The 18,859-nt window shown below is 37.6% G+C and overlaps 1 protein-coding gene across 4 annotated transcripts in view; it reads left to right on the top strand.

Annotated features, from left to right (window-relative positions):
• The window catches only part of GRIA3 (glutamate ionotropic receptor AMPA type subunit 3), a 330,401-nt gene that overhangs the window by 165,977 nt on the left and 145,565 nt on the right, over positions 1–18,859 (top strand). The window lies entirely within an intron of this gene.

Below are 18,859 nucleotides of genomic sequence, written 5' to 3'. Positions count from 1 at the left end.
TTAATAGCAAATTAAATATCAATAATTTATCAGATATGCCCCCCACAAGAAGAGAAATGCAAAAAATAATAGGTGACAAAAGGGAAGAGAAGGAAGGAAGAGAGGAAAGGAGAAAGAAAAGGAGGAAAATTGCTGACTCTGTATCATAGAAATACAAATGTCCCCTTGTTAGGATCAGCATTACCTCTAGTGAATCATACTTCACAGAAAATCTAGAGCACTAGCCCGGTTAAATCAAGTTTCTCAACTAACATTCTCTTGAGCTACACAAATGATCTACCTGCCCCTTCCTGCTCCACCCCCAGAAAAAAAAAAAAAAAACACCTTTCTTTGATTTTCTTAGATCTTGAAAGTGAAGAATCAGGTCAGTGATGTTGGTGTATGTACTACATGCCCTCTAAAATTTAATACCAAAATAGCCTTTTAGTGGGTGACCTACTTAATAGCCCAAAGCCGAAGAACATCCTCCTTGTCATACTTTGTTTTTCTTCTTTTGTATTAGTGACTTTGGCTTCTTAGATATCTTATATTCTGTTAAAGTCTTTTGGATTTTACAGAACTTTATACTGCAGTCTGGGATTTTTCAGCATTGTGTAATAGAAGAAGTAGTGGGTAGAGTTCTGAATTCTATGTAATTGTGGGACCTTGGACACTTAACTATGCTTCAGTTTTCTCATCTACATAATGGAGAAAATAAAATTTTCTCTATATCACATGGTTGGTATAATTTTTAAGTAAGAAGTGGCATATAAGAAAAATACTTATGGTTTTAAAAATAGAATTCAATGGGCCAAAACATATTCATTACTAACCTTAGATATTTAAATTTAAGACTAAAAAGCATAAAATGCTAAAAGCATAAAATGCTACAGAAAAAAATATCATTATTACCAGACACTTTAAGGAAAACTAAACTAGTGTCATTCAAAAATTCCTCTATTCTCTATTCATGTCATACTTCTCCATCTTCCTTTCTACTATATGCACATTTACAGTATCTTTTAAAACACTTTCTATACAATGTTTCAGGAAATATTGTTCAAAGAAAAGTTTTAGCAACATCTAGGTAAGGACAGAGAGTGATTTTCATTTATTCTTCTTCCCTCTTTCAAAAAATTGTCATAAAACCATCAACTCATTATTGTTTTCTCTGCCATTTCAGGTGTTCTTACTATGCTATAAATTCTATGAGGGAAGGACTAGGTTTATCTCTTTCACTACTATATCTCCAGTGTCCAACAGAGTAAGTAGCATATAGTGTTGGATGAATGACTGGATAGATGGAGACTGAACAAGTACATTTCAGAAGTTCCACTGCAATTTTGCTATATTTCCATCCAGAGGCGAAAAGTACCTAGAGATATGTGATGTGATTATTATTAAAATACACATTTTCTCAAAGAGGTGGCTTTCTGCCTAAGCTTATTTCAATGATATAGTGAATTTGCCATGATTTCCTTATATGAAAACAAATTTTCATTAAACAAATTATTTAAATTAAGCAACAACTTCAACATGTTATATCTTTATAGAAAACATTTTTAAAAGACATTTCTAAAATACAGAGGTATCTATCACCTTTCTCATTGGTTCATAACCAGTCTTTTGGTAAACTTATCATAGTTCAATATACAGATCCTGATTAGAATGACAGCATTTATAACTCAATCAATATTAAGTTCTTCGTAGAGATGCTCCCATCCTCCAAGGGTGTATTAAGCTCTGTTTGAGATTATTATTTTTATGAAAGGAAACTTCTACAGTCTCTCACAAAATGATATTTCATCCCACTATCTGAGGTAGAAGTACCTGTTACACCACTATAACTGTTTACTATAGATCAGATTTGGGCATAAATTGAGTTTACATTGCACTCTATTTCCAATGAGTGTTAATGAAAATGCCTCAATGTGGTGCAATTTTAAAATACAAGCGGGTCTTCAACATAGTGTTAGATAGTATAACCTCCCCATGTCATGATATAAGTTCTGGTTTTCCTTGTGAATATTCAGACACATAAGGTAAATAAAAATTCTTTCAATATTTTTCCCCGAAGCTCCTTTTTTTTTTCTTTTTAACTCTTTCAACCCTTGAGATTACATTAGGGGAAAGTTTCAATTAGGCACCAGTCTGTCTTTCGTATCTCTATTTAATAGTTAACCTATAAGAGAAGCATTCCAAATTTACAGATATAAGAATTAACATAGAAAAGGACAGCACTAGAGAGAGATGAAAACATGAAGGGTTAGTAGGGTACACAGAGAATATTTAGAGACTGCATATCCTGAATCCAAGAACTAAGAGCACTTTCCATAAGAAGTTTAGGTGTACTAGGGTGAATGAACCATTGGCCTGACCCAATATAGCATTCCTATTACTGTGTTGTGATTATGAAGCTCTCCTCACTGGTGGACAGTTGCCTTGCTTAATTCAATGACCGATCTAAACATTAATTTTTGAAGAGGTTGCTTCTCTGAGAGTTATCTGTTTGTTACTGAAGAGATCCTCCACCACAGTAATATACCTTATGGCTTTGTTGCACCTTTCATGTCTATTCAGAGAAGCAGCATGACAGTGTTTCAGAGCATGGATTCTGGAGCCAGTCTGCATGGATTCTGTCACTTACTATCTTTGTCACCTGAGGCAAGTTATTTAATTCTCTGTGCCTCCATTTGTTCCTAGTAAAATTAGAGTGATAACTGTACTACGATGAGTTAATATATGCAAACTATTTAGAAAGGTGCCTGACACATAGTGTTTATATAGAGTTTTGATGCCAAAACAAAGTGTTTTCATATAGATAATCTCATTTGACGCTCGCTATAGGAGGCAGCAGAGCAGATAGTTTTTGTCCCAAATTTACAGATGATAAATTGAAACTTGGAGACATTTATAGGACTTGTTTAGATGTAACCCTGTGCTCAATCCTAGTAAGTGGCAGAACAAGGATAAATCTCAAGTCTTCTGATTCTTCATACAGTTCTCTTGCCCTTACACGGCACCACCTCTTTTAATTTCTAAGTGACTCATTAAACAAATATTTATCCAGTGCCAAGCCTTGGATTTGGCCTGCTTATCAGGTTAAATCTTAAAACAGTTACAAAGCAATTAGAGAAGATCCAAAGAAGAGCAGCAAAAATATGATTAAAGTGTTAGAAAATGGGGCCTGCGAGGAAAGGCTAAATGAGTTGGGGTTGTTTAGCCTGGTGAAAGAGAGCCAAGAGGCAGTTTAATCACCTTCTCAATTATAAAGAGTTATCATAAAAAGGGCATTGACCAACTGTTCTGCATGCCTAAGGACAGTACCAGAGCAAATGAGCTTAACTAGACTAGAGAGAGAGTCAGCATTAGAAATGACTCATTATAAAACAGAGAGGAAATGAAGACAGTAAAATCTCACCAGTTCAGGCTATGTGAAGGTGAGGCCATACTGAATTAGTAAAAAGTCAGATCTAGATATGTCTTAACATTTTTTTCACGAATATACAAATATTCCAAATTAATCCCGTGTGTTGACAAGTAAATATTCTTATAGAAGACTTATTTAATAAATAGATAAGAGTATTTCCTAATTTGTCTATTCATTACATATTTAAAGGCTGTCTCCTTAAAAAAGTTTACACATTCCCCCCTCAGTCTTAACCCTGTTTCTCTTTATTCCATAGAAAATTTACAGATAAGTCTCAGCATATCCTCTGCCTAAATTATAGTATGTGCTAATTTAGTGGGGCCCTAACCAATATGTTTCAATGTTCTACCTAAAATATTATATAATGTATGATTTCCCCTTAAGATATTCCAGACTAAAATCATTTCACTTCATCATGGATGATGTGAAGGTAGCATTTCTTAAAGACAGATTTCTGAAGCAGGTCAATCCTTTAGGTAGATTTCATTTCAGAAACCCTGGCTGTCACTTTGAAGACAGTAGTTTTGAGAAATGAAAGTAAGTCAGGTTCCTAAATAAAACAGTATAAGCAAGATGAACAACATTAGGGGTCCTTCTAAAGTATGAGACTGTAACTCAATGGGGAGAGTGCTCACACTTCAAAATATGTCTAGAACTTGTGGTCACTAGAGCACTGTTGCCTACAGCTGGACCTAGGTCAAGTGAAGCAAAAATGTTATTGCTATATGCTTGCTCCCTGCATCACCCTCACTCAGCAGACAGTGGCACTGCCCAGTCCATCTCCACTTTGTTGATCCATTTATATTCCAGCCCTTAACTCTCAGTGTTCCTTGTAGAACATTGAGCTGACTTAACAATCTAAAAGACACTTTGAGTTAGCATTCTTTCTTTTCTTTCTTTTTTTTAAAATTATAATTTAAGTTCTGGGGTACATGTGCAGAATGTGCAGGTTTGTCACATAGGTATACACATGCCATGGTGGTTTGCTGCATCCATCACCCAGTCTTCTACATTAGGTATTTCTCCTAATGCTATCCCTCTCCTATCCCCACACCCCCTGCTCCCTCCCCTAGCCCCCAACCCTCTGTCCATGTGTTCCCATTGTTCAACACCACTTATAAGTGAGAACATGCAGTGTTTGGTTCTCTGTTCTTGTGTCAGTTTGCTGGAAAAAAAAAAAAAAAAAAAGAGCCTGCATAGCCAAGACAATCCTAAGCAAAAAAAAAAAAAAAAAAAAAAAAAAGACAAAAATAAAGCTGGAAGCATCATGCTACCTGACTTCAAAGTATACTACAAGGCTACAGTAATCAAAACAGCATGGTACTGGTACCAAAACAGAGATATAGACCAATGGAACAGAACAGAGGCCTCAGATATAACGCCACAGATGTACAATCATCTGATATTTGACAAACCTGACCAAAATCAAGCATTCTTTCTTTTTGGAATATTTCATTTGCCATATAGTTGAGTAAACACAAGCTTGGAAATCAAATAGACATGATTTCCAGTTTTAGCACCCTGATGTCCTTGTTGTGTGACATTGGGGGAGGTGACAGTTTCTTTGGGGCTCATTTTTCTCAGCCTAAAAGACTGCTTCACTACCTTCCTTTCATGGCTGTTGTGAGGATCAAATCAGATTATATGTGGAAAGTACTTGGTATAGTGCTTGGCACTCAGTAGGTACTCAGTAACTGATAGCTGTTCGCAAACCGTAGCTGTTTGCTCATGAGTGGTGAGTTTCAGTGCTCATGAAAATGAGTTATTTGAGAACTATTGCTGAAGAACAGTGTCCTTGTGGCTTCCCCAAGATACCAGTTCAATCTAAGGTCATATCATGAGAGCAAAGTCTGAGAGTTGGGCTATTCTCAGGGCTAATATAAGTTTAGCATGTTAGAAGACCTCTCTGTTTTGTTTTGTTTTTTCCTGTGATATAACACTGGGTAACACATGTTAATTGATAAGTTCAAGAACTGTTAGAGGATTAACTAGATTTTTTTAGCATCACCTAAAATAAAGGCACTAAAGCTTTGAACCACATATGCTAACTGGGCATTTTTAATAACAAATATATATGTGTATATATATATATATACACACACACACACACACACACACACACACACACACACATAGAGAAAGTGCTTACTATATTTCAGATATTATTTTAAGTAATGTATATTCATACATGTGTATGCTTATATATTTCATATGAGTTAATCCTCATATTATCCCTGTAAGTAGATGGAAATATTATTTCCATTTTACAGATGAGGAAATTGAGACTTAGAGGTCACGCAACTAATAACTTGTGGAGAAAGAATGTGAACCCAGAGAGTTTGGCATCTGATACTGTTAATCACTGCTCTAATTGGCCTTGCATCTGACAGAATTTTCCAATCAGTATAGATTCAACCAGAAGTTATAAGAGTTAAGTGTCCTGATGAGGCTTGTAGTGGCTTTGTTTATGCAACAAGCATTTCACAGGTATTTTCTTTACTTCATAAGGAACCATAGCCCATTCACACATGGAATTGAAAATACACCCCTTACACCTACCCTTTGGTGAAGAGCTCATTTAGGATGAACAGATTCATTTACTTATCATGCCAAAACCATCTAACTATAGAATGGGGCCCACAAGAATAAGAATATATTATGAGGGGTAGTTTCTCAGAGTGGTATGTATGTGCAAACTAGCACTGCCATCTGTGTGCATTTCTTCTCAGGTAAAGAACCACAACCTCCATTTACCAAAAACTGTCCTAGTCATTGCTCATTTCCCAATTCTCCTGCTAAGGAGTAACCTGAATATAACTGGGAAAGTGTAGCAGGTACAATGCCCCTTCTCCCCATCAGTACCGAGAAAACCAAGCATAAAATAGGACTGGTTGTGAGGAAGCGTAAGTGCCCATAGAATAAGTATTTGAGGTGGGTACTTAGCTTTTCTGGGCCACTAGACTTGAGCAGAAGTGCTCCAAGGAGGCATGCTCCTCCCTCCACCCAGCATCACCCATAGACCCAAGTGAGGGAGGTTGCTGCCTTGCCATGCTTTAGAGGGTTTCTTATACCACAAACATCGAAACACAAAGTCTTTTTTTTTTTTTCTTTTTGGTCTTAAGTATTGTTTTGAAAGGTTAGTAGCTGGTTGAGCATCAGAGGGAAAAGAAAGGATGACACAAAAGCCAAACTGGGCACCACAGGGCAGAGGTCACAAGCACAGGGAGTCAAGGGGTAGAGAGCAGGAAAAGGTGGCTAGCATAGGGATAGTGAGGGAGAAAATGACAACTGATACCACAGGAAACAACAGAAAAGTTAACTATTTTTGTTTAAAACTGGCCTTCCCAAATTACTCAAAGTGGAGTGCCTTGGCAGATAAATGTCTCCAGATAGCTGCAGTCCCCCTCTCTGTGCTACTTGAATGATGTCGTTTGTCAGAAAAAGTGACCTGTAGAAGAGGGATACGTAGTATTCATGGCTTATTGAAGAACTTGCCAGGTCCACTTCATCCAAACTTCAGGAGGGTTTAGTCATTACCCAGGAGGTCTGAGGCCTGGGCCTAGCTTCCACCCTGCCCTGCTTTGCCCTGCCCCAGGAGATTTGTGTACCTCACGGGTAGCAGGGCTAGCCTTAGAGGAGCCTGAGTCCTTTCGCTTCTGGGTCTTTTTCAGCGAGTGGGCTGCACGACCCTGGATGAATACATGGGCCAAGCCAAGGCAGACCTTGTTTTAAGATTTTCATCATGTAGTTATATGGTATGTGGTCCTTCATTTGTACTCTTGCCACAGGCCCCAAAAATGTTAGGGGTGAACAGGTTCCTATTCACCCATATCTCTCATGGCCTAAAAACATAAATGTCCCTTTCAAAATGTCCAGTTGATTCCTAGAGAGTAGGTTTTTCTGAACTTTCTAGTCTTATTCAATGTAAATGTAGCTTATCCAGTTACCTGTCATGATATTTGCATACTGAGGCAGGGTTAATGAGGGTGCTTTTTCACAGTAATAGAGTATCTTCCCAGCTTCTTTAAATGCTATGGAAAGTTAATCAAGTATCTGGTAGAACTGGAATAGAGAGTAATGTTTATCCTACTTCTCCTACCTCTCAGGAGCGGGTACAGGCTGCACTTAACAACCTTCTTGATACCTTCATATCTTTTGCCTTATTCCATAGTATTCTCTTTCATCCTATCCAAGTCTGACAAAGAAGCTGGTCAGGAGCCATGGTTAAGATAAATTATAAATTTGGTGGGACAGGGATACAGAAGTAAATTATTTAAACTTTTCTTCCGCTTCTCCACAGCTATTGCCACAACTTACCCTGAAGCACTAAGTCTGATCAGACTCTTTTCAATGCTAGAGTTTATCGAAAACATTTTCTACACTTAGGATTCTAAAGTTTTTCTAGAGACCTGCTTTCAGAGACATGGTTATAAGCAGAGAGTTAAACAGTCTTCCACCACTACATAGCAGTGGTTCTATACTTCACATAGGTCTGTGTCCTCCATGACATTCAAATTATATGGTGGGTGGGGTACTACATGACAGACAGTACACCCTAAAGCAAATCAGGATGTCATTTCTTTACCAGCCTGTGTCGACTGGTGGGCTGGGTGAGAAGTTTTTCAGCATCTTCAAAAGACAAACACAAGTAAAGGATATGACAGATGTTATTACCTGGATTTCAGAGGGCAATCTGAGGTCATACCCCCATGAGAGAAACAAGGAGTGTACAGAAAGGGATCTCTTGGAGTAGATGAGTAATTTCTTAGCTACCTAAGAAATCATCGAATATTCAGGAGGTAATTCATAAAGAAGAAGAAAGGCAAATGGGATCAGACCTCCAGAATGAGCATTGTAATTTACAAAGAAACTCTCCCAGACAGAAACCAGCCAACTGTTCTGAGGTTAAGCATCACACAAGGGCTTATATTCAGAATACTATGCTAGGCACTATTGAGAGAAACAAAAGTTCTTTCTTTCTTTTTAAAGTATATATAGTAGCCCTTAGCAATGTGATTAAAGTCAGAGAGCAGCATCTTGACAAAGGCAAAATAATATATCAAAAACTAGGTATGTAAATGCTAGTAGAATGAGAGAAATTAGAAAAGCCTAGAGCTTATTTTTGCATATGATTAAATCAATCATTAAATGTAAGGTGAAAGTGTTCCTAGTACCTATAATATCTCTCCATCTTCTTCTACCAAGTTCATATTAAGGACTATATGTAAAAGAGGAGACCCCATTCCTCTTTGCTTTCCCTGCTTCCTAATTTCCTAATGGCAAGCTTCCAGAGTAGATCAATACATAACCAAACATATCCACTGGCCTTCCTTCATCTGTTACTGTATTTTACTAGGTTTTCCCTTTTTCCCCCACCTCCAGCCATTCAAGGTGTCTCTCTGTAAGTTGAATGTCTTATTCTTCCTTTTCAAGGACACTTTTTGTTACCTAACCAATCATGGTGATTATTTAACCTAATGACATGGCAATTTGATGCTATTACTTAACACTTACTGTGCTACCTGAATTAATATTTTGAAGGAATAATGCATCCGAAACTACAGAATGGTATCCCAGATGCAAAACCTATTGCTGGATTTCTTAAAGATGTTCATTGGAAACATGGTTTATCTTAAGTCTAATCTAATATCTCTAGGCCCTAAGCAAGTGAGACTTTGTGCTTGCGGTAAAATCCTTCAACAACATGTTGGGTGACTTTGACACTCACTGACAGCCTTAAATAAACTTGTTCTATAAATGCAAAGATATTTATCCTAGGAGTTAGTAGCAGACATCAGTATTCTATATTTAGGAATTTTATCTTCTGCTTATTAAAAAAGATGGCCCGATTCTCTGGTCATACTTCACACTAGACTGGCTAGACTAGCTTTGTGACTGTTTAGAAGCAAATCGCATCTGGGAAAAGAAAGAGAAAAAAAACAACTCATTCAAGATCATTACTTTGAAACAGCAAGACTCTTGTTTATTTCAGATGATAGAAACTTTAGTGTCAGAAAGGTAATGTTCTACTTAATCAACGGTTCCCTCCTCTCATTAAAAAAAAAAAAAAATCTGATGTTTGATTATTTATTGTGAGGTTTGGGGTTTTATTTTTAAAATACACACAAATTCAAATTAATTTTCATTAGGAAACTTCTTGAGAGTCCTTGGGATGACTGAAGATACCTTGGGATTTTATAAAGCAGAGTACAGAGGCCTTGACACAAGAGACCTGGATTCTAGCCCCAAGCTGTATGACTTCAAGAAATCAATCTCTCTACACCTCCATTTCCAGAACTATAAAATGAATGTGTGGAATATAATGGTCTTTTCCAGTTCTAACAGGCTATGATTCCTATATCTGTGAAAAACAAAGTAGGAAATCTAGTTCAAGAAATATTGACTGATTCCCTACTCATTTTGTCACACTCAATGCTATATAGGGTGAGGAGAAAAGGACATGTCTTCTGTGCTGAAGAAGCTTGCAATCTAGTAGGGCAATACATCAATGCAATAATTCTAGAAAGCAGAATATGATAAATACCTAAAAATGTATGAATCAACTTTCCTGCTTTCTCAGGTTTCCAGGCTAGTGACCATCATTGATTTCTTAGCTGACTGACACTCTTACATACCTCCACATCAGTGAGCTTTGCTGAGACTTGGAGACAGAGATGATGGGAAGATTGAGAGAATGTATTTTAAGGCCAGGACACAACCTGGAAGTTTATCATTTACCTCTATCTTTAGAGCACAGAACAACAAATGTCTGCATTACAAGGTGTTTCTAGTTAATCAAAGCTGTGCCACATATGTATATATAAATAAATATGGCCTCAGCCCTTCTAGGAAATGACTAGGGAAAATCCCTATTAATTAAGGGCTTCTGGTAATTGGATTCTGATTAACTGAGATTTGTTTGTTTATCACAAGCCTATCATAAGTTCATTATATTCACATTCACTGTTCTCTTCCTGCTCAGATCCAACATATAGTAGATTGCAATACAAATTTATTAAATCCCATCCTTTAATATCAGCATTTTAGCATTAAAGCTGGTAACTTATTCCAAAATTATAAAAATATGGACCAATTCAAATAGAACAATAAAACTGATGTAAATATCCTCTGAGTTAATCCCATCATTTAAGTCAAGTGAGATCTCCAATTCATACTTTTAAAAAAACAAAAGGAAACACTAGCCATATATAGCTATTTCATCCCTCCATAGGCAGTAAATATGTTTTTAGTTGGCAGAAGAAGAAAGAACCCTGATACCTCTTACTTACTATGACTCACACTGTGAACACTCATTTAAGCACTTGCAGGTACTGAGAGATTAAGTCCTATGAGTTAGAAATACTAGCTTGCAAACATTAATGAAATTTTTAAAATCATCATCCAGCTTTATTAGGAAATTTTCCCAGATAAAGAACAATAAAAATGGAGTAATTAGAGTGTTCATCACACAGCTGCATGATTACAGGAGTCTTGTTCTAGATTCTAACAGATGCTGTAACAAACAATTTTGTGAGGGCTGCGAGAACCATAGTTTACAACAGCAACACAAAAGCTAGTTATTATTCAAGCTCACATTGCCCCAAGACCCTTATGTTCAAAATAATTTACACTCTTGAGCTCCTCTACAGAGAGGCATCAAGCAAATGCAAATAGAGCATTAACAAAAAATAAAATAAAATGTGCAGACTCAACTTCTTTGCTGCACTAACACTGAAGGACAAAGGACATTAAATGATCCATGCAAAGTTCTGGACTTTGATAAGACTAAACGTGGGACTCAGCCATGGACTAGTTTGATGACATTGTTACCAAGCCACCACCTGGCCCTTCCAGTCCAATGAAACTCATCCTTTTAGGGACAGCTTTACTTCAGTCCAGATTTGACAAGGTCAAACTGTCCCTGCTCAAAGGTTATGACAAATTGACAAGTGAAGGGTACCATTCAATGGGCCCAGGTGGGCGCTTGAGGAGATTGGTGACAATTAGTTTTATATCATTAGGGGTGGAGCTAAAGTGGAAGAGAGTCATAGCCAGATGCCACTATATATATAATAATATATATTATTTATATATATAAATAATATATAAGGCTATATATAATATATATAATTAGATGTAGCCTCCCAAATATAAACCACTACCACCCTATTCTAAAAAAGAATAGCAACTGATCAAATATCTTCTGAAGGAATCCAGTATTAACCCAAAGCCTAGCAATCTGGCTGAGTTCTACCTATTTCAAGATCATTGTGTGACCTTACACAGCCACCTCACCTTTTATCATCTCAGGAACTTCAGCCATAAAATATAAAAATCCTTCCCTGTCTTACTAGGATGACATTAGGATGAATCAGGCAATTTCTCTAAGGAATCCCAAGATCCTCAGAGAGGGCAAGTCTACAAATAGAAGGTATTATAACTAGAATCACTGTACCTCCTTTCTTAAGGGGGAGAAAATGAATAAGGAAAGGCATGTGTGGTCACTGAGCCTGAGACTCAATAGGCATTTAAAAGCTCTTTCTATCAACTGAGGTTAAGTCTCAAGAGAGGGAAACTGATCTGGTGGAATCAGAGAAGAGTTCAGTGAAGAATCTTCATGTCCCCCGTGAAAGTGGTTAAGACATGCTCCCAGGACATTAGAAGCCTTCCTGTCTGTCTTTAACAGTATAACGTTACTTCACTATGATCACCATAAAGGTTTAGATTTGTAAATACCACCAAGAGCCTGGCAAGTGCTTTGATTATGATTTTGTAGGCTAAAAAGATCATGCCTTCCATAGTGGAATTAATTGTTCATAAAAAAGAATGGTATATTCAAACTCAAGTGGTTTAACTGAAATTGTTTTCATGCCTTTAATTATCTCAATAACAGAAATGCTAGCTCTAGGTATAACTGGATAATTAGTGGTGACAGAGAAAGAAAGAATGGGATTGCTTTTCGAGTTCAGCATTTGCACAGAATGTGCCTGCTGAGCTTAAGAATGGGGACACAGAAAAAGGGTAAGTAGGTGAACAGATTTGCAAATCAGAACCTGGAGATCATACTATCTAAAAGACATACACATTTGCTGTGGTAAATAAGAGAAAAACCAAAATAGAGTATGACCTCAGTAATACTCTGTCTTGGATTAAGAGATAAGGATCTAAAGTCACTGAAGCAATGGGCTAGGTAGTCAAAGAGGGTACTGTAGAAAGCTTATTAGTGGCCACTTTTAAGTACCTTGCCCTCACTATCTCTCCAACAGCTCTGAGGGTCCTTTTCACTCCTCTTGACCTATTTCGAACTACTGCTTGTACTTAACTTGAGAACTTCCTACTCAACAAAGTGTTCCTCCTGCTTCCTTTGACCAATATGAAATCAATTGTTGTTTGACAGAATACTTCGTTGTATTTTCTCAAAGGTGCAAAGGGGGGAAAACACCTTATTTTTACACACATTAACTTAATTTCAGTCTTACCCACTCAAGCACAGCATAATCCTTCAAACACTGACCGAAGCCCCTTCACCATTTGGTGTCCATGGCAACCACCACCAAGCCACTCAGAGAGTTGCAAGCAGTGGCAGAAAAGTGCATCTCCCAACAGAGCCATTAGCTCTTCTGCATTAACCCCATCAATAACAGGTGGCAGCAGGCCCAACCCTGCATTTTCTTTCAGCAGGGAGGAGGAATGTTGTCAGTGTTTCCTTCCCAGAGAATGAGAAATGTGTGTGGCTACATCTCACACCCAACCTGTTGAAAATAAAGCATTAAATGTAAATTATTGGAACCAAGTAGGAGGACAATTTTCACTTGAGAAAAATTCCCACTGGTATGCTTCCGCAAAGACTCTGTCAATCACAGCCTCCACCATAATACTGCTTGCTAAACTACAGCCAGTAATCTTAAACTCCACAAAGACAATAAACAGGAAATCCTAGCCACTTTCTTCTCTGGTTCTTACCACTCAGTGACCAACAGCTCATACTCTTCATTTGGTTACCCATGTCAAGAATGTATGTATGACAACCTCATGCCATCAAACTGTAATTTTAATGAAAAAGAGCAATGTTAATAATGATCTAGATACTGGAGGATTTATGAGCCGATAGAAAATGGTATGGTTTCTCCAGATATAGGGAAAGCTGTTCAGTCTACAAACTGTTTTCTTGTGTTCCATATTATTTCCTTTGTTCAGAGCTTAGCTTAAAAGTTGTCAGATAGGAATTTCCCTTTACTGTACTCCAGCGGAAGACCAGGATGGTTCATGGGAATGGTTCTGTATGTAATGTCATTACAACAGAATCCAACATATCTAACAGAGACGTTTTTGCATAAAGAGGACCATCTCAGACTAGGTTCTTTGTGGAAACTAAAAAGGACCCATTACTCAAGTGTCTTCTTCATAGAATCTACATAAATAGGAATAATATTTAGAGTAGAAGAAACAAGTGAGTGGTTTTATCTTCTCAACTGCATGAAAAAGAAAACAGAAGGCTATTATGCACAATCCTTTCCAGTAGATTCACTAAAATATGAAGAAACACTTTCAAGCTCTCCATAAAAAGAAAGACATCATGACTAATCACACTGCCTATCTCTGTAGTCCTGGATAAGAACTAGTAAAGAAAAAGTGAAAAACCAATAAGACATAGTTCCAGCCCTCAAGAAACTCATGGTTTATAGGGAAGCAGCCAAGTAAATAGATGATCATAGTCTAGTGTGATAGGTGCAGTGGCAGAGGAGTACACAGATCTTAATGAAAATGCAGAAGAAACATCCTAACTCAGCCTGACTCAGATAAGGGAGGGCTTTCTCCTCAGGATTGGTTGAACTAAGATTTCAAGGACCCATTGAAGTTCATCTGGTTTGGAAAGGGATGGAAATTTATAATTGTCCAAGTATGACAATCCCCACTTATCTGTCAGCGTGACTGCTAGTAAGCAGTGATGATTCAAAAATTGAAACTGATTCAGATGTCATAAGACAGAACGGTTAAACCTGATACTAATAAGAACATGGGTTATACTGGCCAGAATACAACTCGACCTTTCATCATGACCTTTGGATCCTCAAGAAACAGACATTTTCCATCAGCCAGTACAGGAACATGGTATCCGAAATGAGACAATTCTGCTTAGGCATTAAACTACCTCCCTTCATTTTACAATGAAGAAACTGGGGTGCTGAGAGAGACAGCCGTACATAATGATCACACAAATAGTGAGTAAAAAGCAAGGATTTAAACACAGATTTGACTACAATGCTCATACTCTTGGTGCCAAACCACCCAAGATCATGTCATTACATGACAAAATAAGCATCTATGTATGAGTTCCCCTGAATAGGCCACCTGCCTTGCTACCCCCATTTCACATCCCACCCAACTGCCTGTAATTAGCATTTAGATGAAGATAGTCTATTCATATGAAAGCATATTATACCAGAAAGATAAAATTTAAAGTTAATATTACTTCCCATTCTTCTCAATTTTTGGAGTCCTTTCTTTTCTCATCCTCCACAAACATTCATTATATTTCTGCATACAGGCAACTGTACTGGATGATGTACACTCTAAGAAGTGTGAAACTGGAGCCCTGCCCTCAAGGACATATAGTTTAACTGGGATGGTAAGACACATGCCCTAAGTTGGGTAAATAATTAGTAGACTGAGGGAAAGATGAGAGGTAGAGAGCATATAGGAATTCACAGGTGGGAGTACACTAGACAACTGAACCAGAATATAAGGCTACATGGGGGTATGGTGTTTTGTGTTTTGTTAACTGTTATATCCCTAGCATCTAAAACAGCTTGGAGACTAATAAGTACTAAATAAATATTTGTTGAATTAAGTAGATATGCTTCTTGAGTTGTCTTAGGAAAAAAAAATCCTGATGTCTATCATTTGGAGACTAATTCTCAATCCTGTATGCATTCCATTTCATGGCTTTTACTCACGATACACACACAGCAGGAGCTCTCCAGGGAGACTTGTAGAAATGACTATTCACACTATGATAACTTAAACCTTTGCAGAATCCTAGCAAAGCTGTGTTCTCTGCTGCTCCCTGCCATGGATGGGTGTTTCCCAGTGATGAAGAATAACAGGGAGCCAGGGCCTTTTTGTTTATTTGTTCATTTTGACCTCAAGCTCTTTCAGCAAAGGGCACAGCCCTTAGATAGCAATGCAATTCTGGGAATTACAACTCCATTATTTGCTTGCCTCATCTAACAAGATAGAACGCAGACTCTGATTTAAAAGTAAGCTCCTTTAATGAGTTTTAGTTAGGGTTGACTGATAAACAATTGTTATTACTGTCCATAGGCACAGGTTATAAATCTGTTTTCAATGCTCATATTTCATTACAGGGGACTCAGATGGACATCAGAATACAATTCCTTTTAAAAGGTGGACTTAAGGGGAAACAAAAAGCAGCTTAAAATGTAGTCATTTTGTGCTTCCCCAGATGGTCAAATTCTTGGTCTTCCAAGGCTTCACATTGAGTTATGATTTTTTTAACTTATTTCATATTTGCCATTGTACAAATTCTTATTACTTTTGGCTTCCAGGGCTTGGAAAGATATGGACAATTAGAATGTTATCAGAACACTGAAAGGAACCCCAAGCATTCATTTAAAAAATAAGTGAGGCTAAACCCATCCTTCTCTCACCATGACTTACACTAACCTCACAGTACCACAGTGCTGTGCCAGCATGTAATTTCAAGTGAAAGATCTATATTAACACAAATGGAGAAGGATCTGATTTCATAACAAACACTGCTAAATTTGTGTGCTCTCTGGTTTCTTCCAAAAGCTTATAAAGCCGAAATCATATTCAGTTCTGTGGGTGCATCTAAGAAATTAGAATATCATGTACCACCATACAGATATTGTGCTAAACATATATATTGCCCACTATAATCCTTTCATCTTCTGAGAGGTGTAACTCAGAAGGTTCCTGGTTTATGATACAGGCTAAAGAAGAAATAAGAGGTCACACTTAGACCAGGCTTATACTCTAAAACCAAAAACTTTTATTAGGAACTTTCCTGAGCTAAAGCAAGAGTAAACACTGCCTTATAGAGCTTTCCATAGTTTTCAAAGATTTTTCCTGAAGTAACTTCATCCTCTGAGGTAGGTAGGATTAAGAGTCGTTTTTTGTTTTTTTGTTTTTTGTTTTTCCATTACATAGATGAGAAACAGACATAAGAAGGTTAAATAATTTGCCTAAGACCACATGGTTAAAAGCACTAAATTTTAGTCCTTATTTCCTAAAGACCTAGACTTATTTTATATACCACATCTAAAGGGATGCATTTGGAAAGACAGCAATGAAACTCTTGTTATACAACATTAACTATGCCTGCCCCAATCAACGCCCCCTGCTTTTGAAAGGTTTAACTGATAACCTTTACTTAGGGCTTGGGCATTTCTCTCTCCTCCATCCCCACTCTATTTCCTGAAAGAACAATTAAGATCCGCCTGGGACTAATTATAGCGATTCCTGAATTTGAACTTGCAGCCATTACCCAATTGAGGTCACTTATTTTAAATTAACTTGCCTAGTCAGAATGCAGGTTTGGTTATCTTTAGAGCCCAGTGCAGAGGCACCAGCTCACTCAGACTTTTAATTAACTAGCTAAATAACCTGCACTGTGACAAGCTGCCTATGATTTGATGGACTCATTCATTTGCATTCAGACAAGGATCAAAATACATTGTCAGAGCTTCAGGGACTGAGTCCTAGCAACCTTCACACAGTCTCTTGTTCAAGCCTGTGAGCCACTTCCCTTTGGTTCCCTCTAATTATTTTTTCTGTGCTTTTGTTCTGATTATCCAACATTCATCACAAGTGCAGTTTGTGATTAAACAATGACAACTCATGTCATATGCTGATAGGGAATCGAAAATTGGAGTCATGATCATATGAACCAAGCACAAAGCCTTGCAAAATAATTAGGGGAAACCAAAGGGAGATTCCCAGGATGCCCAGCAACAAAAGAGAATTTCCACAATTTCAGACCACAACTGTTCCCCACTTAGGTAATAATACATAATAAATGGTAGATACTCAGTCTTTTTTGAATTGAATTCATGTTGGGAGCTGACCATCCCACAATAGTAGTGACAGTTGTTATCAGTAATTATTATTATAGCTTCTAACATTTAGTTACTGGGTTCTTACTGGAATTTCTTTTTTTTTGAGACGGAGTTTTCGCTCTTGTGACCCAGGCTGGAGTGCAATGGCGCGATCTCGGCTCACCGCAACCTCCGCCTCCTGGGTTCAGGCAATTCTCCTGCCTCAGCCTCCTGAGTAGCTGGGATTACAGGCACGCGTCACCACGCCCAGCTAATATTTTGTATTTTTAGTAGAGACGGGGTTTCACCATGTTGACCAGGATGGTCTCGATCTCTGGACCTCGTGATCCACCCGCCTCGGCCTCCCAAAGTGCTGGGATTACAGGCTTGAGCCACCGCGCCTGGCTAGTTACTGGGTTCTTGAGTCAGACAAATCTGATTTTGGCTTCAAGCTCTATCATTTTCTGCCTGTGAGGCATGAGAGAAATTACCCAACTTCTCTGTTCCCCAATTTCCTAACCTGGAAGATAAAATCAATAACAGTGCCTACCTTAAAGGAATGCGGTGAGGCTTCAATGAGATGAAGTATGTTAAAAAAAAAAAAAAAAAAAAACATTTAACAGCATGCCTTGTATATAACAAAAGCTCAATAAACTTTAGCTAATGCTTGTCTTGTTATGTCCCATCACCAAGTCTTTATCCAGGGCATCTTTCCACCTGGGATCTTCTCTTCCCTTCTCCCTGCCAGCAACAATTCCCCTCATTATTCAAAACCTAGTCTAAAAGATCCTTCTTTCCTCTCCAGTGGAAAGCCTTCCCTGGTTCTGTCTCCTGCATGTAAACTTGTTCAGTGCCCGTCCCTTCAGTGCACTTTCTGCGGTACACTTTTCAGATTTTGTATTATTTTGTTTTTGTTTTTGTTTTCCTGATTTTTCTTTAATACAGTTGCCCTCTTACATAATGTACTATTAGATGCTTTCTTAATAGCATCTAATCTACCCTTCTGTTGCATCAGTTGGCCTCCTGGGATGGAACTCTTGTTACCACCCATGTGCGTGGAGTACTGTTCTTCAGTACAGTATACCTAATTCATATACCATATATATATGGTCAGGCCATATAATTCATGGGTAGTGGTATTAATTTCTAAAACTGAATTAATGTACACATCCAAACCACATATACTTTTCAACTTAAGAGTTCACACAAAGTCTATTTCCTTTCTACAGTAGCTATCACTCTAGATTGTTAAAAATCCAAGAAGTAAACCTAAAATGCAATAAAAAAAAATAAAATAGAAAAAAATCCAAGAAGTGGGAAGAATGTCTTTGTATTCAATGCTTCTTTCTTCCATCCTTTCTTCCTTCCC

The sequence above is a fragment of the Saimiri boliviensis genome, chromosome X (assembly GCF_048565385.1).
Source record: "Saimiri boliviensis isolate mSaiBol1 chromosome X, mSaiBol1.pri, whole genome shotgun sequence".
Lineage (NCBI taxonomy): Eukaryota > Metazoa > Chordata > Mammalia > Primates > Cebidae > Saimiri > Saimiri boliviensis.
This window is presented reverse-complemented; position numbering and strand designations above follow the sequence as displayed.